At 35.2% G+C, this 25,902-nt stretch overlaps 1 long non-coding RNA gene across 1 annotated transcript; it reads right to left on the bottom strand.

Annotated features, from left to right (window-relative positions):
• Positions 1–747: 747 nt before the first annotated feature.
• On the bottom strand, positions 748–21,627 carry LOC122125278. The gene is made up of 3 exons (XR_006150744.1): positions 21,576–21,627; positions 13,501–13,507; positions 748–788 (listed from the first exon to the last, which is right to left on the bottom strand). It is a non-coding gene; the product is annotated as an uncharacterized LOC122125278 (long non-coding RNA).
• Between the last annotated feature and the right edge of the window lie 4,275 nt (positions 21,628–25,902).

Here is a 25,902-nt window from a genome sequence, read left to right as displayed (position 1 = left end):
TCTCCTTCATTTTGTAGTCTATACATTGGATTCTTGTCTGCACAGTCCACCTCTTTTCTTCATTCTCCTACCACTTTCTCCTAGACCCCACCCCACCCCTTTCAAGTACATGCTTCTTGGAGTTTCATTTTGCTGAACTTCGTTTGTCTTCTAAGGAATTACACTATTTGAGATCATCCTTGAATCTACTGTATTTCAGGTAACACATTTGTATATATTTGCATATTACCCAATGTATTTATTTGTGAGATTAAAAACTAAATCTAGCTTCCACATATAAGGGAAAACATGCATCTTTTGTCTCTTTGAGCCTAACTTGCTTCACTTAATGTAAGTGGGTTGTAGGCATGGCTTAGTTGTTACAGTGCTACCCAATGAGGGAAAGTGTCAAGTACTAAGTCTGAGTTCTGGTTCCAACTTAAATGAGAAAGGGAAAAAGAGAGAGAGAGAGATGTGGGGAGAGAGAGAGAGAGAGAGAGAGAGAGAGAGAGATTATCAATTTTAAATTGTGCAGTGTGTTGTGTCCTTGTCCTTAATTTATAAGTTATACCACAGATTTACATATTAAATCCAATGCCTGTCCAGATAGTTCATCATTCTAACTTTATTATCAAATTAAAGTTATGACACCACATCACTGTAACTTGTAAGAAATGTGCTCCCCAATTGTCTATTTTAAAAGTCCTATTTGTAAACCAAGGGCAGATGGCTCACACCTGTATTCCTAGCAACTCAGGAGGCCAAATGCTGAGAGTCACAGTTCTAAGACAGCCCAGGCAGGAAAGTCCCTGAGACATTTATCTCCAATTAACCACCAGAAAGCTGGAAGCAAAGTTGTGGCTTAAATAGTAAAGCTCCAGCCTTGAGAATAAAGCTCAGAGATTGTTCTCAGGCCCTGAATTCAAGCCCTAGGCTAGGTTAAGCGGCTCATGTCTTTTATCCTAGCTACACAGGAGGCTGAGATCAAAAGGTTCACAATCCAGGCCAATCTGGACAAAACTGACAGAATTCAATCACCGAAATAACTAAAATAAGAAGAGCTGGTGGTATGGCTCAAGTGGTACAGTGCTAGAAATCGGTACATCTTAGCATACATTCTAGTGATACATCCTGGTATTCAGTGGTACATCCCAGTGATTAGCATGCATGAAGATCAAACCCAGTATTGTCAAAGAACAAATCATTCCTATTTATTAAAAAAACTATTTATATAGTTACATGTAACAATTATTTCCTATCTACTGAATCTACTAATAGGTACTTTACATGTATTTCTCTCCTGGTCCTGTCTTAATTTGTTATCTGAGGACCATAGGATGTATCCCCTCTTTCCATACGCCAGTCTAACTATCTGATATAGTATGATCTTTGAAACAATTGTTCTTTCCTTGTTGTTTGTATACTTACTTCACTACATTGCATTGCTGACTAGTTTTTCATTGAATGGATATATCTAGTTTATTTATTCAACTATAGATGGAACTTTTGTGCTACAAGCCTTCCAGCTTTTAATGCCTAATAGAGTTTTGATAGGAATTGCATAAAAATAAAAATCAGTATGGATAGAATTGCACAGCATTATTAACACATCAAGAAAGTTATGTTTCCATTTTTCTGTCTTCATTAACAATATATTTTTTCAGTTTTTAATAGAAGAATCTTACACACACCTATGCCAATTTATCCCTACATATCTTACAAAATCTAATATTTTATATTGTTTGGGCAGTTTTGGAATTTGAACTCAGGTCTTTATACTTGGTTAGCTTTTTTATCTTACTAGGCAAATATAAGATCACTTGCACTCAAGGCCCTTGTCTTGAATTTTTGGTTCACATTTTATTTTTACTTTCTAGATAAGTACAAAGGCCACTTGAGACATAGCCCAGCACTTTTTGCTTCAGGTTATTTCTCACAAGTTTGTTCTTTTTTCATGAGGCTGGCTTAGTGTTATTTTCCTGTCTATTCCTCCCACATAGCTAGGATTACAGACATATCTCTATGCTAAGCTTGTTTGTTGAGATGGTGTCTCGCATTTATTTTTTTTAACCAGAATGACTTCTTAACTCAGTCCTCATAATCTCTACCTCCCAAGTAGGTGCGAGCCTGCATGCTTGCTTTCAAATTTTGATAATATTTTAATGGTATTTTGTTATAAATGTTACCACAGAATTGTTGTGTGTTAATACATGGAATTGCATTTTAGTTATTTATTGACACTGTATTTTGTAGCTTAAAATATTACTTATTGGTTCTATGAACTGTTTTGTAGATTCCAAAGATATTTGACTAGCTACTCTTACCATCCATAAGAGTTGTGCTTTTTGTTTCCAACTTGAACCTCCAGTTCAAATGTGAATATAGTAATAGAGAGTAGAGAGCACAAAGACGTGTGTGTGTGTGTGTGTGTGTGTGCTGGTCCTGGGACTTGAACTCAGGGCCTAGATGGTTCCTGACCTTTTTCTGATAAATAATGCTCTATCATTTGAGCTAGAGCTCCACTTCTAGCTTTTTCGTTATTAATTGAAGAGGCTCAAAACATTCCTCGCTAAACTCCACCTAGTATGTATGCCTCCATTCCTTGATCTTATCCTTTGGGCTGGAGTTATCGTATATTTTTCTTTTGTATATGTCATAAATTTCATAAAACATCATCACTGCACATTTAAAAAGTTACCATCTAATGAAATTGAAAAAGGAAAAAAGTGAATTTTCTACTTATCCATATACAATTTCTATGGTTCTATACAATAAATTTCTATCTTTTCCATTTTGTTTTTACTTGAATAGTTTCTATGGTTTAGGTCTGCTCACTAGCAGATTTTATTCAGATTTTATTTAGAAATAGAAGACATAGTCAGTATGGTTAAAAATACCTGCATTAAAAACAAGTATTGGAGCCAGGCACCTGTGGCTCATGCCTGTAATCCTAGCTACTCAGGAGGCTGAGATCTGAAGATCACGGTTCAAAGCCAGCTTAGGCAGGAACGTCTGTGAGACTCTTATTTCCAGTAAACCACCAGAAAACCACAAGTGATGCTGTGGCTCAAGTGGTAGAGCTTAGCCTTGAGCCAAAGAGCTGAACGACAGCACCCAGGCCCAGAGTTCATGCCCCATGACCGACAAAAAAAAAATATGTGTGTGTGTGTGTGTGTGTGTGTGTGTGTGTGTATATGTATTAGCTAGCTTTTTTGTTGTTTTCTTTGTTTTTGTTTATGGTGTTCTGTGTAATCTTAAAATGTTAGGTTTTTCTTCTGAATTTCATAGTTTCTGTCACAATGTCTACTGACTTTCTTTACTTTTTTCCACTGTGCTCAATGTTCCTCTCCCCTCTCTAGCTGATTTTCTCTTTAATATTGTGATTCAGCAATTTGAGCACATTATTTTTGGTAGAGTTTCAGTTACTTGTTCTGTTTGAACTTCATTGAATGTTTTGATTGCAGATAGTATAAATTTTTTTGAATTTAGAAAAAAAGTAGCCACAATTTTCACATGCTACCTTTTCTTAGATGTTGGTTATGCCTATGTTAAATAGGTTATTGTAAAAAAAAAATCACTGGTACCCTGTTAAATTTTTCCCATTCTGTTCCCTCTCTTCTTTGAATTCATTCCAGTATCTATTTACAAGGTTATAATAAATTTTTTAATCAGTTATGGGGCTTGAACTCAGGGAGCTTTTTCAATCATTGGGCTATGTGGAATTAGTCTTACTCTTTCTAGATTTGTCCTAAACTCTGCTAAGAAAGATCCACATCAACTTTAATGTAGGGATAATCTAAAATAATACCCAATCCTGGGTGTTTTAACCTATCTTTCCATTCTAGCCTCTGGAAACACAAACTTTTTACAGTCTTGACTTATCTCTGAGAATTACCACTTGTATTATTGCTCTTTTCTAGTACTCCTTGCCCTAATATCTTCTTCTGTACATAACAGATCAAAGTGGCCATGACTCATTTTCATTCTGCCTTGTCTGTAACAGTTGCTTTGAGTTTCCTAAACAACCTCTTCTTGTCTCTCCTTTCAGCAATATGGCTAGGCTCATTTTGTGTTGCTCTTGCTGTGTTGTGGCCCCTACACTGCCTTCAAGCAGGAATTAGGAACAATCTAAGGACTCATTCCTATTGTTTTATTTTCTCATGGATCAGATTTCTGAATTTTCTGTCCTTTTGTCTATCCAGTATTTGAAAACTGTCTTTCAAATATTTTGTCTGATTTTGTGCTTTATGTTTTTTCTGGCTCATGTTATGCAAGTATTCACGGAAGTAAACATTTTTGTTGATTTGTTTATTTTTTTCTTCCTTTTTTCCTTTTGGAGATAAAATTTATGTGTCATTCCTAGCTAGAAGTTATTACTGATTGGAGTCAGAGAAAGATTAACCTGAAGAACTAAAACATTTTAGAATTACAGAAACATATATAATTATTTACATAAATGCTATATTTAGGGATAGGATGTAGCTCAGTGGCAAAGTGCTTGCTTAGAAAATGCAACATCCTGAGTTCAATCCCCAGTACCAAAACAGAATAGACCAAAAAAAAAACAAAAAACTCTATTTATTTCCCAAGAGAATTCTAGACTCCATAAACCACCTATTTTAAAATATTAAGCTTAACAGACATATGTTTAAAAAATTCTACAGAATTTGCCTATGCAATTTGGAAAGCTTCAAAATAGCCATAAAACTGTGCTTTCTTGACCTCTTCAGTATTGGGCTTAACTCCCCTCCTAAAGGGAGAGGAGTTTATTGGAGGAGGATACCAAACACATCTGTCCTGTCCTATCATGTGGCAGAGGGAAAGCTGGGCCACAGGTCTCAAGCCCTCCTGTGATACTGCACCTCTCACATTTCCACAAAGAGTTTGTTTGTTGTCCCCCCCCCCCCCCCCCCCCGCCCTTCTACAATGCCTTATTTAAATCCTCTCAATGGATTCCAAGTTCTATTTCCTCTACCTGGTGATTTACACGCAACCTACGTGCCATGGTGGAGACTAAGAAATAACTAGGAAATTGTGGCATCAGCTTGGACATGTGGGTGGACCACATTTGTGTGGAAGATGCCTATATTGTATAGAATTGAAGGGCAACGTGGGTCTGCTGTGTCTCCATGCCAGAGTTGTGAAAGCATCATGCTATGTGAGCCACCTACCCTGTTCCCTGAGGGAGTGTGTGTCTCTGCACTCTTACTCCTTTAGAAACCATCATTGCAAGGAATTCTTGGGAAGGTGAAAGGAAGAACGTATCACAGTCAGATGGTAATAACTATTTAGACTATTTAAAAATCACTCAGCTTGTTCTGTATGAGAAAAACAAACCCTCAACAGTTATGTAGTGTATCCATTTTACATGGCTTTCTGATTTCACACTTGAGACAGCATGTTAATACTGGTGTTTAGAAAAATAGTTGCTTAAAATGTAAAATAGTTTCTCTGAAACATTTACAAGTTGAAGTAAAATATTCTCCTAAAACTGGCATTAGTGAAAATAGAAAAAAAAATAACATTAGCACAACAGTTTCATTGTTTAACAAAATGAATGCCAAAAAGCCAAAAAATGTTTTGGGGGAAGGGCAATGGTGGGTGAGGGGCATGAATGTAGGGAGGAAGGGGACCAAATGAAGGTATTATAGTCAATGTACATTATGTAAAAATTGAAATATGTAACTTGAGGATAGACACAGGAAGGAGTAAATGGGAAAGAATTAACAAAGGAGTGTATTGGTCAATGTGTGCTGTACTCATAACCTGACTTATGAAATTGTAACCTCTTTGTACAACTACTTAATAATGTATATATTTTTAAACGTTTAATATTGGAAGTGGCGCGGTGGCTTAAGCGGTAGAGCGCTTGACTTGAGCTGAAGAGCACAAGGACAGCGCCCAAGCCCAGAGGTCAAGCCCCATGACCGACCAAAAAAAAAACCCAACATTTAATATTAGCACAATACTTTCAATGTTTTCTATTATTTTAAGATTATTCTCATATGTATACTATTTTCTTGTTAGTAACTTTACTGTAATTTTTATTGCTGCTATGTTATTTTTGTGAAATATAGTAAAGTGTTTATTATTTATTTGTAATTATCTTAATTGGTTTGGGGATCAACTACATATATGTTCAGAATTTTCCCAGAAAAATGTAATTTATGTTAAAGTTCATACATATACGATGTGAGAACTTTGTAATATCCTTGCTACTGTAGATTTAGATCATTATCTCAGATTATATAAATATGACAGATGTCTTATTATTATATGAATATCCTATCACTGTAGATTAAAAAAATCTTAGTAGGATAGAAAAAATAATTAAAGAGTAGAAAAATATAAAGTGCTAGATAACTTTTTATTTTTTGGTGCTTGTATATGAGTGTAGAAATAAGCATTCAGGGGACTTTGAAAGGGTATTAAGTCCAAGGCCTGTATCATCAGGAGCAGTGTAATACAGAAAAACATAAGACCTTTGCAGTACATGTGAATTTTAGAATTACAAATCTTAAGTGATTGATCACTGTATCTTCGAATGACATTAGCATATTTCAGTACTTTTATCAACATGTTTAAGAAAAATAATTGATCCCTCATGGTATAATATGTTTTTAAATTTTAAATCACTATGCTTTTAGTATCTTTTAAGAAGTTGAACAAAGGAATTCCAATTCAACATGTGAATTTAGGCGTACACTACATCTTGAACCATGTCACCCTTTCCATCATACCCTCATCTCTCTCCCCCTAGTTCTACTTTCACATAGATGCATTCAATATTATACAGATATTCTCCCTTTCTCTTCTCTTCTTTTGTCTATTCCCTTCCCCTTGATGTTTCCCCCACACATGTAAAGTATCAGCTTCCTGGTATTTATTTTGTTAAAATAAGTTAGTTCTTCTTTAAGTTATTTTTTTTTTTTTTTGATCCGGTCGTGGGGCCTGAACTCTGGGCCTGGGCCCTGTCCCTCAGCTCTTCAGCTCAAGGCTAGCACTCTACCACTTGAGCCACAGCACCACTTCCAGCTTTTTTTTTTTCTTTTTGCTTATGTGGTGCTGAGGAATCGAATCCAGGGCCTCAGGCATGCAAGGCAAGCGCTCTACCACTGAGCAACCTTCCCAGCCCAAGTTAGTTCTTTTTTGAGCCTGGCTTTCCCTTATCTGCAATAACTAGCATCTGTCTAAGACAAGCAGAAGAGGTCAAAAGCTATATACACATGACCGTATAACCTGATGTTAAGTGAAATGAGCCTCAAGACAGGGACACAAGAGATTTTCTCTTTCTTGTTCTTTTTAATGTACTTATAATGTACTATGTGTGTTTTTCGTTTGTTTGTTTGTTTCTTTGTATGTTCTTCCCCATGGTACAACCCCTGTTGTCACTGTATTTGATTCTGGTGTCCTGTATCTTGTATAAACATTTTTCTAATTTGGGGAGGAGAAGGGAAATTACAAAATGCTGAAATAAGGATACAGGATGACCCATTGTAACAATGAGATGTACAAGACACTATGTTGAAAACAAACTTAACAACTTTGCGGGGGAGGGGAGGTAGGAAGAAGGGCAGGGAGAGAAGGGAGAAGGGGAGGGGGGAGGGGAGAGTTGCAAAGATGGGAAGGAAAGGGATAGTAGAGGAAAAAAATGGAGGGTGTAACAATTCTCAATAGGAAATGGACTCATTACCTTGCATGTATCTGTAACCCCTCTATACAGTATCTTTACAATAAAATATATATATTAAGAACAAAAAAAAGGGGGAAGACTGGGAAGGGACGGGAAGGGGAAACAAAGGAGGAGGCTACAATGCTTGATAAGAAATATACTCATTATCTTGCCCATCTACTTGTAACAGTATTTTCACAATAAAAATAAATAAAAATTTTAAAAAAGAACAAAAAAAAGCAGAGCTGGGAATATGAAAAAATAAGTTAGTTGCTCAAAGTTCTTACACAATTGAAATTCTTCCCTGCATATACGTATATGTATATATTTATATATATGCATACGATCCTGTATATGTTTACACATCTATTTATAAATTAGTTCGAACTTCCACACACAAAAGAAAACATGTGAAGTATTTTCAGAGTAAAACACCTGAAACCTTGCACCCATTATTTGGTTCTACTTAAATCATCGCAGTATTATGAGAAGGTAAAAATAAAGAAATGAAAGGCAAAGTAATCTTTAGTCCCTTCCTTCATTGTTTTTCCCATCTTGTCTCCATTTGTTACCTAGGTGCTTAAATTTCCTGAACTTTATCTTACCTGACATAGGACAAAGGTGTAGAAGTTTCTGTTTCTGTGTGTTATCATCCCCAGAGAGGAATTCCAATCAATTTTAGACACAATTGATCATGCATGTTTGGCCTCCATCTGTATGTAGTACATGATCTCTTCAATGTCTCCATTTTCCCTTCTCAAGCTTCCTTTAGCAACTGCACTTGTGTAGTGTCACACATTAGAGCTGGGTTTTTTTTCTCCCATTCACATGACTAGGAGCAGTAGCAGACAAATGAAGCCTCAGATCTGTTTCTCACTGTACACTGTTGCCAACTGCCTGATGTGCATGCCTATCTTTTTTAAAAAAACTCATTCCAACCTAAATTTCAGCTTTTTATAAGCATTTTATTTGTGCCAGCATTTTGTCTTTGCACTCACAAATTTAACATGCTTTTCACATGGAATCTTCAGCTTTCCTCAGAAATACAGCTCTTGAAAATGTCACTACATTTTTACTAACCTCTTGATTCTAGTGAACCCCTTTTGCTTCTTTGTAAATATGCCTTTTGCTTCCTTTTGGTATATCAGCTTGTAAATGTAAGATGCTAATTTGGATGTCAGAATTTTTTTCAGTAGCTACATAGCCATTATTATTGTAAACATGATAAACGGTTGATATATACATGTTAAATCCAAGGAATCAAGAAGAAATACTTCCCGACAAATAGTTCTATTGTTATTTTCAATTCTCATGCATAAATTCTTGCGTTCATTTGCTATAATTTTGTCATCATCTTTGACTTCCTTTGATACAATGTTGTTCACACTAGTTTAATAATAAAATGTAATCTATCTATATTTTAGCAGTAACAAACAACAAGGCAGATTTGTAAGGCAGAATCAGTTACGATTTTTGTTTTCGTCTATTATTTAGAATCACTTCTATTTTATATGATCATGACAACTAAGAAACAATGGTTGAACTTATGTCTCAGATATCTTATAATATTGCTATTTTAACATAGATGAAGATAATTTGTAAATACTACATTTAACAAACATTTCTGCACTAAAATTTCATCTTTAAACGCACTTGTAGAAATCTGTTCCTAGAAATTGAGCTCATGTATACTGTCTTATACTATTATAATACAGGGTACTAAGTCATGGTTCATGGCCAGGAAAGCAAGCTGACAAGAAACTTGTAAGCTATTTCTAAATGTCAGTAATTTTGTGTGAACATAAGTAAAAAGTAGTTCCAGGAAACTGTTGCAAACAATTAAGGCAAAAGCTAATTATTTTCTGGTTCTTTTCCTGTCCTTTGAACATAACAGTATTTTAGATATTTCCTTTTACTTCTGTTAGTCTCATAGCCATTCAGACTATTAAAAAGTCTACACTATTAAATTGTTTCACCTGAAACTTGTTCTCTTATACCTTTAGAAATCAATTAGTTACAACCTCGGTCATTTAATATGCATACAAAGTATAAGAAAACCACAGAGCTTTTATAATCATTTCATTAATAAATCTGATTATTCTACACAGCCCCATATCACCCCAGTAGAAAATGATTCATCTGAGAACAGTATGTGTATGTGAAGGAGAAAATATTTACCATCCTAACTTGAAATTAGACCTTCATTCTTCCAATTAATTTTACAGATATTCTAATTGAGAAAATGAAAGGTAACTTCAACTATAAAAATCCTAATTATATAAAAAAATACAACTTATTCAGAAGAAACTTTTTGCTTTAATAATATTTTTAAATAACTTATTTCAAGATGAAATCAATTTTATCTTTAAGTTAATTTTTAAGTTGTGTATAAAAATAATATTTACGAATGCTATGTAATGATCTAGATATATATATTCATTGTAAAATATTTAAATCAGAATATACATATCTATCTCCTGACACATGTATTACTTGTTTATGGTGAAAACAGTCATATTCCTTTCTTCTAGCTCTTTGAAATATACAGTACCTTATGGGCAGTAGTATAGCAAATTTTCTTCCATTTATCTAAAAACAATTTAGTACCTATTAAGCTTTCAGCAGTATAATAAGTTAACTTACACCGTGAAGAAATGTTTGTTCATTTTTGTTTCCCTGCGTTTTTTGTAGAGAGTGAATTTTGAGTATTATAAATACCATATTTAGAGTTTTTCCCCCTCCAAAGTTCTCTTTTGAATTTTCTTAGGCTTAATGGCAGATAGATAGATAGATAGATAGATAGATAGATAGATAGATAGATAGATAGATAGATAAAAAGATAGATAGATAGATAGATAGATAGATAGATAGATAGATAGATAGATAGATAGATAGATAGATAGATAGATAGATATAGTATAAAGTCTTACACACAGTATTTAATATAAGGTGGTTTACTATTCAAGTACATTTCTTGTCACCATGGAAGAGAAATCTATACACTGGAATGGACCTTATAATGTTGTTCTGAGAGTCCACAGCAAACGTCCCCTCAAAATCTGTTTCTTTTCATGGCTAGAGCAGTCCAACTTACATGCACCCCTGATGCTGGAGGTCTAATGAAGCAATTCTAAATCAGGATTTCTTTGAGGATTTGTTGTTTGGGGATTTAATTTTTTGAGTTCCAGGTATATTTTAGATATGTTAGATATGAGACCCTTGTCTGTTGTATGGCTACTGAAGATCTTCTCCCAATTCGTGGGCTTTCTATTGATCTTGCTAGCTATGTCCTTTGCCATGCAGAAGCTCTGCAATTTCATGCAATTCCATTTGTCTAACCTTTCTTTGATTTGTTGTGTTTTTTCTGGGTCTCTATTAAGAAAATTTCTGCCTGTGCCAAGGAGACCTAGGATTTCTCCTATTCCGTCCTGTAATGTTTTCAGGGTGTCCCCTTTGAGTCTGAGGTCTTTGATCCATTTGGGGTTGATTCTGGTGCAGGGTAATATATAAGGATCTACTTTAGTTTTCTTCAAGTGATTAACCAATTTTGCCAGCACCATTTAGTGAAGAGGCTGTCTTTCTTCCATTCTATTGTTTTAGCTCCCTTATTGAAGATTAGATGGCTATAGGTCTGTAGGTTCATTTCCGGGTTTTCAATTCTATTCCATTGGTCTTGAGGTCTGTCGAGTAAATAAGTGGGCTAAAGACTTAAAGAGAAACTTCTCTGAAGAGGAAAGAAGAATGGCCAATAGACACATGGAGAAATGCCCAACATCCCTAGCCATAAAAGAAATGCAAATCAAAACAACACTAAGATACCACCTCACCCCAGTTAGAATGGCTATAATCAAGAACTCTAATAACAATAGATGCTGGAGGGAATGTGGCCAGAAGGGAACCCCACTGCTTTGTTCAACCACTTTAGAAAGTAGTATGGAGGTTCCTCAAAAGACTCCACATAGAGCTCCCCTATGACCCAGCAATCCCACTTTTGGGCGTTTACCCAAATGATCACAAACAAGACCACACTAAAGCTACCAGCACAACTATGTTTCTTGCAGCATTATTTACCGTAGCTAAGATATGGAACCAACCCAGATGCCCCTCAGTAGATGAATGGATCAAGAAAAGGTGGTATATATACACAATGGAAAAGAATGACATTGCCCCATTTGTTAGGAAATGGAAAGACTTGGAAAAAATTATATTTAGTGAAGTAAGCCAGGCCCAAAGAAACATAGGTCCCATGGTTTCCCTTATTTGCAATAACTATTATATGTCTGAGACAGCAGAAATGGTCAGATAACTTAATGTTAGGTGAAATGAACCCCAAGATAAGGATTCAAATGTTTTTTCTTCCTTGCAATTGTTTCTAACATATTTATAAGATGCTTTTTTTGTTACTTTGTATGTCCCTCCCCCATAGTATAAACCCTGTTTTCACTGTATTTGATGTTGGTATAATTTGGGGATGGGAAGGGAAAAAACAAATTGTTTAAATAGGGATACAGGTGTACCTATTGCAACAATGAGATATACAAGACATTACATTGAAAAACGAACTTTACAACTTTGGTGGTGGGGGAGGTCTGGGAGGACAGGGATGGGGAGGGGTAATAAGGAGGAGGCAACAATGCTTGATAAGAAATGTAGTCATTACCTTGCTCATGTAATTGTAACCCCTCTGTATAGTATTTTCTCAATAAAATAACCATATTAATAATATTAAAAAATCAAGATTTCATTTTGAAGATGATGTATCAGTTCTGCTTTGTCAGAGATCTTGGATTTATAGTTTTTAACCTTGTTCTCTTTGGAAGTATGTAAAATTTTCTTAACCCATAGTAACATGATTTGCTAAAGTTCCCTGCTGAAACTACTTTTTGTTCTTCTTCAGTTCTATAAAAATTGGGCTTAGGAAATCACTTAACACTAGCATATCTACAGTAGCAAAATCACTGTCAATACCAGTATTTTCATCTCCTTCATATGATGTAACTAATTTATTTCCCTGAGTTATTATTAAAATTTGTGACTTTTTCATTTTTCTGTTCTTTTTTGTTGTTGTTGTTTTTGCTTGTTTTTACAAGAAGATAGTCAAATGAGAAATGTCTCAGCTACACCACGACAAAGAGGCATTGCAAGCTGTTATTTTTTCAGGGCCTTGACTGACATGGAAAAACTGGCTTTACTACCTCCCATACATTTTTCATTATAAAAATGCTTTTCCTAAGGATTAATAAAAATGCTATCTTAAAATAAACAAAGAAAGAAAAATAAGTAATAAACAAATAGTAAGGGAAATTAGATGAAGACTTAGCAGCATTAATTGAAATACCTAACCTCAAGCAAAACAGACAGCTAATATGGATAGAGCTGGATGGTTAGATATTGCATAGATAATTGAAACCTCAGGTATGCTATTTACTTTGTTAGAGATTGTCATGGTTTTTTAGATTCTACTTTTTGTACTTCCTGTATTACATTATTTTGAAGCTGTTAGAAAAGTCCAGAATTGAATTTGTTCACTCTTCCCATCAGCTACAGATTAACTAGTCATATAGGTTATTGAAGACAGATATTTTAAGAGAAGATGGTGAAGTTAAGGCTAATAATAAGATTTTAAATTTGGTTTATAGAAACTTCATTTTGTCTTGAATTCCTGCATTTCTTTAAGTGCTATAACCTCACCCTACTTTCTGCATTTGCAAAGAGAAATGCCTTCAAGGCCTATAAGAATTCTGGGTAAATGTGACTATGAATAGAAAAAGCTCTGTGTGTGTGTGTGTGTGTGTGTGTGTGTGTGTGTGTGTGTGTGTGTGTGTGCGCGCGCGCGCATGCGCACGCACACTAGACCTAAGGCTTGAACTCACAGCCTGGTACTGTCCCTCAGCTCTTGTGCTCAAGGCGCTTGGACTGTACCTCTTGAGTCATACCTCCACTTCCTGCTTTTTGCTGATAGATTCACGGTAAGAATCTCACAGATATTTTTTCCCCTGGCTAGTCTCAAACCATGATCCCCAGATCTTAGTCTCTTAAGGAGCTAGGATTATAGTCATGAACCACCCAGCAAAAAGTATTGTCTTCCTTTGTCCATGAAGATGTTCATGAGTGATACCTGATAACCAAAGACAGTGTAACAAGATAAGAGCATAACAAATTTATTTAACCAATGTTGTCTGTAGTATAGAAGATTTCAGAAATGAAAAGCCAAATACCTAAGGAAAATTGATATATTTATAAATAGCCATGCACAAGTGTGATTGGAGATGGAAGAGTCAGATCTAATGGCAATGAACTGCAGGGACTATAGCAAAATCTGTTGGTTCAGATGCTTCTTTACACTGTGGAGTGGGCTTTATTCTCTCTGAGGATAAGGAAGGACACCTCTGTGTGAGTGTCTTTATGGGAGAAATGCTAGAGAGGTCATAGGATGACCTCCCTGTTTTGACAGTTTTCTCCGTTTCCAAGGGACCGTATTTTTGAGGTATTCCTTTGTAAGTTAATGGAAGGCCTTCAGCCACCTGTCTAGGCATCTGTCCAGAAAATTTTACTCCTACAAGTCTGGTTTATTTACCTACCTAGTCATTCATTTACAAGAGGATTGAGAGAGGTGAGATTTAGGGTAAAAGTACTGTGGTGAGGGGGTGCTTGCAACTAGACAGGTAAATGGTTGAAGAACTCAGGGTCTATAAGCAAAGGAGGATATCCCATTGAGCAAAGGGGTATTAGGCTTACCTGCACACAGAACAGTCAGTTTAATGGAGGGCAGAAAACAATACCAACCCTAGTGCCTGCTGCCAAGTTTCTCATTGGATGAGGAAGCCAGAGTGGATTCTTACGAGGAGAGATTACCTTGAGGGCCAGGAAAAGGTGCAGAGAACCTTCCAGATATAGATGCAGACAATGTAAGCATGTTATAAAGCCCTTTAAAGGAAAATAAAAAGTTATGGTACTGTTCCATTTTATTTACTTTCATAATACAGCATAATCATCAAAACATAAGTCCCAAAGCTACCCCTGTCTGGGTGAATCTGAGCCATTCCACCTGCTAATTATGTCCACTCTAGGAAGACACTCACATCTCTGTGCCTCAGTTTCTTTGCAATGAAATGTAAGTCCTGAGAATTTGTTGAGACAATATATTTTAGAAAAATCACTTGAACAAATTCTGGTTTTATCATAGAGAGTTTTAGATTTGGCTTCTCTAGACATAATTTTGTTTAATCCTGCTTTTAACTGAGGCACTTGCATGAAATGCAAACTGAAAACACAAAAGGCAATACTTTAAGAATCGAAGCAAACCGTATTTAAATGAAACTGTTGTAAAAATCACAATGAATCCAAAAAGCTACAGTGAACAAAATACAGAGATTTTAAACAAAGACAAGTGCCAAAGACAATTTTTAAACAAGGGCAACAGTGTTTTCATAGCCACATGCGAGGCTGAAATAATTGTTTCATGAGGAAACAGTCCTTTTCAAATTGGTCTTTGTGGATTCTCTCGGCTAAGATTCACTAGGAGAAGACATGTCTGCTGGCTTCCCATTTGCTAACAGCAATGGTTAGGTTGATACTATTTAGCCATTATCACAATTCCCATCACAATTATGCATCTGCATATTCATAAATAGGCGTGTACACATATGGAAATAAGCACCATCATTGAATGTTGTAATGGATTCTGTCTTTAAAATCAGAGCACTAACAGCCTTTTGCCAGTTAATACGGAAATGTGATAGAAACTAGAAAATAATTCTAAGAGACAGAATGACTATACCATCTCATTTTATTCATCCACTTAATGATTATATATTGAGTGGGAACTCCATAACACATACCACATGTATATTGTATGCTCATGTGCGCTGCCTGGTCATTTTCAGCTATTCTTCCTTATTATAATAGGGATGAAGACCCTAACTCCATTCCTATATTTCCACACCTACAATTTTAGGTAGACATTGAAGAAACTCTGGAGTCTGAAGAGATGGAAAACAAAACAAAAACAAAACAAAACAAATGATAGCTGGTCACCAGTGGCTCATGCCTGTAATCTTAGCTACTCAGGAACTGATATCTGAAGATTGCAGTTCAAAGCCAGCCAGAGCAGAAAAGTCCTTGAAACTCTTATCTCCAATTAACCACCAGAAGACCGGAAGTATCGCTGTGGCTCAAGTAGTAGAGGACTTGCCTTGAGCTGAAGAGCTCAGGGACAGCACCCAGACCCAGAGTTCAAGCCCCATAACCACCAACAACAACAATAACAACAACAACAACAACTAATAATGAGATCAAAGTCCTATCTTTCAATGAATAATGATGAGGTCCTGAAAAGACTAGGGAAAAAACACACCTACTTAACATATATGGTGTGTGAAAAATTCAGGATTTTAAAGAATTATATAATTTGCCTGCGTACCAAAGCATGACCTTTTCCCTGAATGTCTTTCCTAAAATAGGCATGTGTGCATCTTGAAATAATCTCTAACATGAGAGAACTGCAGGCTATATTTTTCTTTGCCAGAGAGTCAGAAGTTTTATGTGGTACCTTGATTTATTTGGGACCCTATTGACTAGGGAGGACCTGACACAACAAAGTCATGCAAATAAATCTACTGTCTCTTTATCTATTAGCTGGTGTCCTTCCACATGGAAATTCTATGAAGACAAAAGGAGCTCTTGGACGTTTTATTGAGCAATTGCCATTGAGTAATAATTGATGGAAAGCGTGAAAATCAAGAATTCCTAAACCTGTCCCTGTCCTCTCTGGAGACAGTGGGAATGTCTATAGAATATTTTTTGCCTCTGTGGCATATTTGAGATGTGAGACACATTAACAATGAGAGGGGTTTTAGGTCAGAATCACTCTGCATCATACATGCCATTATCTGCTGATTTAGCTCGGCTGAAAACTGCTGAAAAAAAATAATCCTTTTTGTGCCCTTGTCACTGGCTTCAGCCTAGAGTTATAGAAAATCAGCTCTACCTGAGTCAGATAATCATTACAAAATGAATTTATCTCCTGAATCCATGGAAGTAATTGGGGGAAAATATCTGATAGCTATGATGAAGATTCTCTTAGTTAAAGTTTTCTAGCCCTCAAAAAGAGTACTAAGTGCTTCTAATAACTGAGTCAGAGGAAGCATCAGCAAATTATCCTTCACACTGATTGTAGGTGATCACTTAAAATGTGTTTCTGCACCCCCACCCTCCCACCAAGCTGATGCTCTCCTTTTCCTTGGCTCTCGAAAGGGGCATTGGGTTCATCCCAAAGAGGTCTCTCCTTGCAGAGCCAGAGCTGATTACCCAGCAGGCAGTGTGGTTCAGAATGGTGCTGTCTGTTCCCTGGGGAGGGGTATCCTGTAAAAACACCAAGGTTGAAAACTGTCATATTCACAGCAGTAGGTGCCTTTTCCTCAGAAATTAATGGAGCAAGCTGGGCAAAAATGTTTTTAAGCTACATCTTCCCTAGAGTAAGATGCAAATTCAAAGCTCTTTTGAAGCCCTGGAATGAAAGTTAAAGATAAGACTTTTGAGTTTGTTTTTTTTTTTTTTTTGACATTGATAATATAGCAACCTTAGCACAACGAATACGAAATTGCAATGCCAGATAAGTTGATAGATGTTATTCTGGCTGGCTCACAATGAAGCAACAACTTGCTCTGTTTATCCAAGTGGCTTTTAATATATGATTATTGGGGCTTTATTGTCTGTTTCTTCCTCATATGAGTTGTGGACAAGTGAACCACTCAAATTATGACTGATGTGTTCTTAGGGTATGATAAATATATTCATCAAGTGGTTTCGACCCTCACAACAACATCCAGAACAAAAGTAGCAGCAGTCTTTGGAAATTCTCTGTTTAGTGTTCTGTAGAGCTAAAGTGAAAATAACATTACTTTTACCCCACATAGCATGCAATAATCTTAAATTATACATCCCATTCAAGAGGGGAAAGAGAGCATTATGTGCTAAGTATAAAAGAATGTACTGCCCATTTTGGAGAACTATTTATTACACTTTCTGAAAGAATGTGCCCATAAATAGGTTTTGGAATGACTTGGTGATGACCACACAAAAGGTTTCAGAGGCTTCAGAATTACCTTTTGTGATCACATAGTTATGTAGAGAAAAAAAATTGAATACAGAAGTCTTTTTCTTCCTCAGAAGTATGTACAGAAAGACAGTCTCTAAATGAGATGTTGCTCACATCTCCAAAAAAAGATGGACGGTAATAACATCACATGTATGCAACATTTTCCAGAAAGCACATACCTCCCAAATCTGAAAAGCCAGTCATTTCCATGCAATCGTCTCCAAAAACTGCTCACAGAGGTGAAGTTATTTTCCTTAAAGAAGATTTAATTAATTTGTTTATGCATCTGTTCATCCATTTAAAGACTTATTTAAAGACTATTTATCAAGTTCCTATTCCGAATTCCTTACTTTGATTCTTCCCCTGCTGGCAAATTCTATGGTTCTTGTCAAACTCCAAAACCCTTCTGTGATCTAGTTACTTCAGAAAAAAGAAATGAGAAAAGAGAATTTTGTAAGGTAGTTAGCTCAATACCTATATGTCCATTTTTTTAAACTTCTCTCTTTCTACTAACTTAGTGAGGGAATTCTTTACAGGGTCTGTTTCTCAATGTGTCTATTTTGCAGGAGAACCTTAAAGAGAAGATAAAATCGAATTGCGTCTCACTTTATTGGTGCTTATTTAAAAATGATAAAATATGTGAACACTTACATATTTAACTATCTCGCTGTTTCCCACTGCTCTATGTAACATGACTGAAATGTGATCTGGATTTTACTCTCAACTGGAGTATTGGTTTTTAAAAAGAATTGTCTTATGTCCATAAAAGATTTTTTTTAAGCTGGTCTTGAAATATTCAGTCACAGAATTGCTGCCAGGGACAATGAAAAATTCAGATCCAGCTAATTGGAAAGCAGTGTGGCATGAGCATCTGGGTGTGACTCATTGTCACTGACAAGGGTTCCAATTACGCACATGCATTTATACATCCTGAATCCTGTGAACACTTCAAGGAGGAAAAAACAAGAGTCCATAATTTCAGTATTTCTATTCGGGGTGTACGTCAAGAAACTTGTAAATGCTTTATTCATTCCTCTCCTCTTTTCAGGAAGATAGGGTAGCATTCTCAAGTCACTAAGAATAGAAAATGTGTGTTTATTTGTAAAACAGATTGGATTCTACGAAAAGGTATCCTTATGAAAATTATAATCACATCAATTAAAAGCTACTGGCAAATATTTCAATTATTCTTAATGGGACAGAACTTATAAAATGAGCCTGTCGAGAGACCACTTTTACTTTATGGGTGGTCAATTCTCTTCAAAAAGCAACAATGATAGTTTTCCTTGTGAAAATCAGTCTATAAAATGCAAATGCGCTACAAGCTTAGAGTTTATTTTAATGTAACATTATCATATAGTATTATAATAATCTTGCTATTTCCTTGAGCAAAGCTATAAAAATAATCATTTCAAGGCATGCATTAGAGTAGTCTTGCATTGAAATGTCATCTTTAGTGTGGACTCTGATTTTTTTTAAATTTTATTACCATCTTTAAGTACTTGTACAAAGGAGTTTCAATGCATCGTATTAGTTGGTGAATACAATGGACCTTGATCAATGTCACTCCTTTCATCGTTCGCTCTTACCTCTCCCAATCCTACACATTCCCATCCCTTCAATGTTCCTACATATATATAAAGACTGCTTTTTTTTTGCAATTTTACTTCCTCTCCTCACTGCCGCAATCATTCAGCAGTTTGATCTAGTGTCTAACCAACAAAGGATCACAATGGATGTCCTGAATGTCCTACTGTCCACTCATATTTTGAAGTTTATATTTATAATCACCTTTCGGTTTAGCCTGTGCGAATATATATACACAGATGAAATTTAATCCTTCACTTTCATGCAAGACAGGTACTTAGAAAAATTTGTTAATTTTCTCTGTAAACGAGCATTATTTTGGTTTGACATACTTTCTTTAAATATATGAAGTGATTTAAATTTAGATATCTGCAGCTCCCACTAGATGACACATTATTAAAACATCTGCCTTTCCAGAAGCCATCCTGTTTCTCGCCATTCCCCATGTCCTTTTCTACTTCACCAGGCAAAATTGCCCAATCTAAATTTCAGCTCAAGTGTTTGATGGTTTTCACGCTGAGCTCAAACTGTTAATGCTTCCCTGAGAGAATAGAATTGAATTGGGATTTAATCTAAAATAACAAAATAGAATAAAGGTTTTACATATAAATAAGTAATGCTCTGAACATTCTCATGCAAGTTTATCTTTTCTAAATTTTACACATAGTTGAGAAAAAGGACAAATTGAAAAGATTCAGAATTTGTGCGGACCACAAAGAACATTCTGAGCAAATAAATAATTGGTGTTGTGTGCCATCCAATTAATGTACTTTGTGAAGCCAAATTCAAAATTAAGCTATAATAGCTTTAAACATTAAGATTTTCCTAATGTTAAATGTTAATTTCATATGGCTATTTTAAGCAATGAAATTTTCAGACATCATGGTAGATAAGCATTAAGAATGTCTTGGAAAATATTAAATGGAACAAGAGATAATACCTTTCTTGGTATAAGTGCCATAAAAGTCTCAGACTTGCAACTGTGCATTCTTTTCTAGAACCCCACATTTCAATACATTATATATCACAAAGCAAATAACAAATTACCTGTACATAGCATGTCTTGAAACAAGGAGAGGGAATTTACAGAAAAACCCCTGCTATTTTGTTGATAAAAAAATGTGAAAATGCGCGCACGCACGCACGCACGCGCGCGCGCACACACACACACAGCGTATTGGACCTGTTTTCTATTCTTTTCTCTTTCTCTTCCTCTCCTCTCCCCTTCCCCTTTTCTACTCTCTCCTTCCCTTCCCTCCTCTTCTCTTTTTTCTTCCTTCCTTTCTTCCTTCTTATGCCAGTCTGAAACTTGAACTCAGGGCCTAGGTGCTGTCCCTGAGCTTTTGTGCTCAAAGCCAGAACTTTATTACCGGAGCCACAGCTCCACTTTGAGCTTTTTGATGGTTACTTGAAAGTAAGAGGTTCGAGGACTTTTCTTGCCCAGACTGACCTCAAGCCATGATCCTCAGATCTGTTTTCTGAATAGATAGGATTATAGGCATAACCTATCCTTCCTCTTCTCCCAACTATATATGTTTACAGGTAGGTTTTTTAAATATTTTATTATCATATATTGATTATACAAGTGATATTTTATTTTTATATTTTATACATATATGCATTGTATCCCAATCAAACTCACTCCTTCCATCTTTTTCCCTCCTCCCTCAGGCCCATTAAAAAAATTTCAACAGTCTTCATACATGCTTATGGGTAGATTAAAATATATACTTCAGGATGTAAATTCAGTTCCTGCAGCTATAATACTAAGATCACTAAAGTGACACTAAGAAAAAGGATGAATAGGGAAGAGATCTTAAGGTCTATGCCACAGTGTGTTTGTAATTATTACCCAGCAATTACAATGACAAATATCATATGTCTATATTTTGTTAACACTATTTTATGATCAAACAAATGAGATTAGTTTATAGTTAATTTCGAGATTTCTGTAGGGCTACCTATAAATATATGTTCATAGTATCTCACACATACACTTAAAGCTATTCACTAACTTGCTAGGAGCCTGTCAAATTTATTTTGAAACGTTTTGTTTTTTTAACTATTCTTTGCTGACTTCCACATTAATAGAAACTTTGTTTATTTATTATGATTAACACCTGGAAATTGTGGTTCATGCTGGGGCTGGTGGCTCACGCCTGTCATCCTAACTGCTCAGGAGGTCGAGGTCTGAGGATGGTGGTTCAAAGCCAGCCAATGCAGGAAAGTTTGTGAGACTCTTATCTCCAATTCACCACCAGAAAACCGGAAGTGGCACTGTGGCTCAAAGTGGTAGAATGCTTGCCTTGCCATGAGCTGAAGAGTGCATGGACAGCACCCAAGGCCAGAGTTCAAGCCCCATGACCGACCAAAAAAAAAGAAAAAGAAAAAGAGAATAGAAATTGTAGTTCATGCAGAAAATCAAAAGTATGAGAATGGAGCAATGAGTTTGAAATTTTGTGTCAAATTATGGACAGTGGGAAAGATGTGTTTTTAACAAACAACACTGAAGTTGCACATGGTTAAACCTAAGCAGTGAAATGGTGTCACATTTTATTGACATTTGTTATCATAGGTTTGATGTTAACCAAACACAAGATTCAGCATTGATTTGGATGCTAATTATAAGTTGATGTTATAGCCTAGAATACAAAACACTGTTAATGAGCCAGGTGCCAATAACTCACCTCTTTAATCCTAGGAGACTGAGATCTGAGGATCACGGTTTGAAGCCAGACTGGACAGGAAAATCTGTAGGACTGTTATCTCCAATTTACCACCAAGAAACCAGAAATGATACTGTGGATCAAAAGTGCCCAGTCCCTAATTTCAAGTCCCAGGACTGGCAATAATAAATAAATAAATAAGAAAACAATTATTTAGATGGATGGTTTTTTTATTCCTTTCTGCTTAAATCAACATATGTATAAAAAAGCCCCCAACAATTTCAGTATGTTTAAAAATCAAATATCAGCTTTATGTAGGTAGAGATACAAAGTTTTAAGACTATGTATGTGTATACACACATATATATTATACACATATATCATATAAATGCTATAGTTATATTCAGTATAGATACATAAACCTATGGAACCTATTATATACCTATATATGATTTAACTTTTATTCCATATACTTTCCCGTATATAGTTTATCAAGTAAATGTTATATATTATGAATATGTAGTGTAATATTTGACAGTTATAAATATTATAAGCTCTTTATATATACATATATATAAAACTATGCATGCTATTCATATCTATGCATATTCACATGTGTATAGATGCACAAGGTTTAGGGTTGTCAGCAACATTATCGCTATGTTAAAAGGTAAAGGAAACAACTATGATTCAAAATAAATAATGAATCCTCAAATTGTCATATAGTACCTTTATTTACCCTGAAAATCCTAGCCTTAAAAAATTCCCCATGAGAAGTCAAAATTAAATAACTAAATGAAAGCATGAAATAGTTTAGGGTAAGGCTTTGTGAATGTTGTGAATGGAATTTTATGAGAAAATCTGAGAAGAATTCCTTAGTGTAATTTTCTTTTCCCCTGCATTCTGTTTTGGTAAGCTTTATTGTTGTCTACATACTAGAAGGAGTACAATCTTCCTAATCACATCCATACAGTACCAAAATTATACCAAATAAAAACCCAAACTTCTCACCACTACCATCTCCCTCCTCAAAAGTACCACATGGAGAGTCAGGTGCTCTTCTGTGGCTCTCATCCTGTTACTATCTGATTTGATATCATTGAAAATATATAGAGTTGTTTTATAAGGTGTCACCATTTCCATTTGTATAGCTTTCATAAAAAAGAGTATTTCTATGATTTGTGATCTTTTACATACTCATGTTTTTAAGATATATAACAGGAGGCTGCCTTGCATGCATGAGGCCCTGGGTTCGATTCCTCAGCACCACATAAGCAAAAAGAAAAAAGCCGGAAGTGGCGCTGTGGTTCAAGTGGTAGAGTGCTAGCCTTGAGCTGAAGAGCTGAGGGACAGCACCCAGGCCCAGAGTTCAGGCCCCACGACCAGACCCCCCCCCCAAAAAAAAGATCTATAACAGATTTAAGAATGGAAGAGGTGTTGCCGTTTTTTGTGACCTCTTCATATGAAGTATTATATCAAATATTACGGTGATGAAACTAAGGCACAATGTAGTTTAAAAACTGGAGTATAAGTATAGCCAGGAAGTGGCACATCTAGCCAGTCTGGTGCTGGAATCTGTAGTTTCAGTAAATGCCCTTTTCTGGCTATGGTTATATTTTTCTATTTTTTTATTAATTTCCTATTGTGCCCATTTATTTATTCAGTCAGTCGTTTATTTCTTTTTATTCTGCTCCTGGGGCTTGAATTAAGGGCCTGGGCATTGTCCCTGGCCTTCTCCCTGCCCCCTTTTTTTTCCTCAAAGCTAGCACTCTACCACTTGAACCACAGCTTCATTTCTGTTTTTTTGTTTGTTTGTTTTTTATTTTTGGTAGTTAATTGGAGATAAGAATATCACAGCCTTTCTGGCTTTGAACGATGAACCTTAGATTTCAGCCTCTTGAGTAGCTATGATTATATAGTTTTGAGCCACTGGTGCTTCGTTATTGTGCCAGGCACAATATAATGAATATAATTATATTATAGGTAGCATGGGAAATACACTTTATCAAGAGTTTATAATTTAGCCCAGGTTTCAGGCAACTATTAGATCTCTTAGAATATATTCCTCATATATAAAAAAGGACTATAGTATTCTTAATTTTTAAAAAAAATATCTAGAAAGCAGATTCCTAGATTTTATATAGCTTAAGGCTCAGTGTTCCAAATTTAGTACTTTATTATGATGTAAATTAACAAAGAATGAAGATGATACCCACCTAATGAACACCATAGCATTTAGAACATATTGATTTTTAATCAGTGCTTGCAGGGAAAAATATGTTGTGAAGACTTTAAAAAAAACACCTTTCTACATATAGGCTGAAATACTTTGTACAGATTTATTCAGCTATCCTTACTTAATTCGCTGACACCAAATACTGTTTCCCTTAAATTTCGTATCCATAAATATTTCCACTCACACAGAGAGATTAATAGTGGTTGAAAGTTACAGATGCAGAAGTATGGGCTGTTCATTTGCAGTAGAAATGTGTGGCATTGTTTCAGATTATGAACTGCTAAATGTATGCTTGTGATTGGTGTGGTGTAGTCTTTCTTTACCCCCAAAGATTTAAATAGACACCTTAATAACTGCAAAGAAGAAAAAAGAAAAAAAAAAAGAAATCTCTCTAATAAGGTTTTCTCTCTAATGTGAAAGCTACTCCCACTTTTTTCTTTGTCACTTTACCATGAACTTTCTAAAGATCCATTGTGTGTCTTCAATGTCTTTTATTTGAATGGTCCTTTATATAATTTACCATTCTCTAATTTTATTCTCATCCTTTGAAAACCTGAAGACACAGACATTAATATAAATGTAATGAAGACAAGATAATTTTCTTTTCTAATATGATATTCAAATATCTGATGTATAAACAGTCCACCTTCTATGACAGCAAAGCAGAGATATCCTACTTGCTACAAATTACAATTATTCTTTGTGTATATCATTGATCTCCTCAGGTAAAAGTAGAAAAAAATCTTGTGAAAATATAAACATACAGCCATACAAGAAACAAATCTGACTTCCTTCTTTGTACACAGTGTAAAAATGATATTTGGCTTTATGCTCAAAAGGCCTATTATCTATTGGACAGTTTTGCTTCAGTATTTGTGAGCTAAAATTGTCAAGAATCTGTAACATTCTTGCCAGTTAATACTGCTTTTGAGGTAAAGTATTTTTTAATTGCTATTTTTACAGCTTATGACTGCTGTGATATTTCTCTATGATGAAAAGTACAATTTTGACTTTCATGGCCATAAATAGTAGATTCACAACATGAAGCTAATTGAGTGAACCTCATCAAAAAGAAAGACAAGCAATTAAAAAAATCACACTTGTTTTGTGCTTCAAATCCATACCTTTCATAAGGCAGTACTCTTTCAAACCCTCTAACAGGTTTTAAAAATCATTTTCAAGAGAAACTTTCACTAAAATATATGCAAGGGAAAAAATAAGACTTAAAATATCCTTCTTGTGTCAATACTAGAGGTACATTTTAATGGACTGATTTAAAATTCATTTATATGCTAATTGCTCTTTTAGTTGTAGATTTTTTTTAAATTTTCTTAAGTGTATTTTTTACTATATATACAATGTTGACATTTGGCCCTTGTTCAGCCCTAATCAAAATTCCAGGGCAGATAACTTAAGAAAGATGTCAATATAAATTGCATCATGGTATTCATTTCATTATTTAAAAAAAATCTTTCAAACTTCCCTTTCAAAGAAAAAATAGTTACCAGCATTTCCTTATCAACAAACGTAACCCTGCCAAAACACATTCAGCAAGGAGTATTTCCTATATTTTATAGTCAAAGATTACACTGATCGTTTGAATTCTTTTTTTTAAGTCAGTGGGTAAAAATATGTCAAGAAAGATGAAAAAATTGTAAACCTT

The sequence above is a fragment of the Dipodomys spectabilis genome, unplaced genomic scaffold (genome assembly GCF_019054845.1).
Source record: "Dipodomys spectabilis isolate Male_0828 unplaced genomic scaffold, ASM1905484v1 ptg000009l, whole genome shotgun sequence".
Taxonomy (NCBI): domain Eukaryota; kingdom Metazoa; phylum Chordata; class Mammalia; order Rodentia; family Heteromyidae; genus Dipodomys; species Dipodomys spectabilis.
Note: the sequence above shows the minus strand (reverse complement) of the source record. Positions and strands in the feature narration are given on the sequence as shown.